Below are 1,705 nucleotides of genomic sequence, written 5' to 3'. Positions count from 1 at the left end.
CACCATCTCGAATGCGTGCAGTACCAACTTTGCCGGAGTAAGCTCGCTAAACTTTTTCTCTCAGTAGTCCATGTAGTGGCTAGAGCTTAATGTCAGTTCATACACCTTTTGTCCGCCCTACCCCGATCGACCGGACGGATAGGATATAGTGATTTGTGTGTCTGTGGTTCGTGTTTTACTATAAGTACAGTAAATAAAGGGTAATGATAAGTAGGAACCTTAAGCCAAGTCAGCAATACGTACTATGCACGAAACAAGGCTAAAAAGAAACATAGGTTTATATCAAGGAGTGTTAGTAACTGGAAAAGCAAGGTTATCCATAAACTATATCTCATGTACCCTTTTTATTTATTTTTTTTTTTTACGGGCATATGCCCACCCGGGCACAGGTCACTGACCCACATCGGGGCCTGGGCGGCGAAAATAATAATAATAATAATAAAAATAATAATAATAATAATAATAATAATAATAATAATAATAATAATAATAATTCATAGTAAATAAATTTTTTTATAAAAAATAATAATAATAAGAACATAAGAACATAAGAATGGAGGAAACTGCAGCGGGCCTATTGGCCCATACTGGGCAGTCCCGTTTACACCCAACCCCTATTGCTCATATAAACATCGAACCTATGTTTGAAGCTATTCAGCATATTCGAGTTAATGATGATATTTGGTAACTTGTTCCATTCATCCACTACTCTGTTTCCAAACCAGTGTTTACCTATTTCACGCATAAATAAAATTTGTCTAATTTAAAACCATTGTTACGAGTTCGCTCCTGGTTGGATAGTTTGAGTACCTTTGTAATGTCCCCTTTATTTAGCCCTGCCTTCCACTTATACACTTCTATCAGGTCGCCCCTCGCTCTACGTCCCTCGAGGGAGTGCAAATTAAGATGCTTTAACCTGTCTCTATACTCAAGGTTCCTAATGCCCGGGATTAGTCTTGTCATTCTCCTCTGAATTCTTTCCAAGGATTCTATATCCAGAGCTGAACTGCATAAACCAGGTGTGGTCTCACAAGAGCAAGATACAGTTTTAGGATGACCTCGCTAGTCTTGTAACTAACACTCCTTTGTATGAACCCAAGTACCTTATTAGCCTTGTTACGAGCAAAAACACATTGTTTACTTGGCTTAAGGTTCCAACTTATTATTACTCCTAAATCTCTCCGCGCAGTCGGGTTTTTCTATGGCATCGTTGTTCATCTGGTATCTGGTTTCCCTGTTTACATCTCCTATACTGAGTACTTTACATTTGTCCACGTTGAATTTCATCTGCCATTTTTCAGACCATTCGAAAAATTTGTTTAGATCTTCCTGTAGTTTTGCTGAGTCCTCGTCAGATTTAATAACATGTCCTATTTTAGTGTCATCAGCAAATTTGCTTATGTTGCTGTCTATGCCGATATCTATGTCGTTTATGTATATAATAAATAATAATGGTCCAAGTACAGAGCCTTGGGGAACTCCACTTGTTACGTTGCTCCAATGGGACTTAGTGCCATTAATGCTCACTCGCTGTTTCCTGTCCTGTAACCACGCCCTAATCCATTTAAGGATATTACCTTTGATGCCATGTGCTTCTACCTTTCTAATTAGTCTTTCGTGGGGGACTCTGTCGAAGGCTTTGCTAAAGTCGAGATATACCACATCATAATTGTGCCCCTCGTCCACCTATTCGAAAACTGATGAA

Source organism: Homarus americanus, unplaced genomic scaffold (assembly GCF_018991925.1).
Source record: "Homarus americanus isolate GMGI-L3 unplaced genomic scaffold, GMGI_Hamer_2.0 scaffold20930, whole genome shotgun sequence".
NCBI lineage: Eukaryota > Metazoa > Arthropoda > Malacostraca > Decapoda > Nephropidae > Homarus > Homarus americanus.
The sequence above is the reverse complement of the archived record's forward strand: the minus strand, read 5'-3'. Positions refer to the sequence as shown.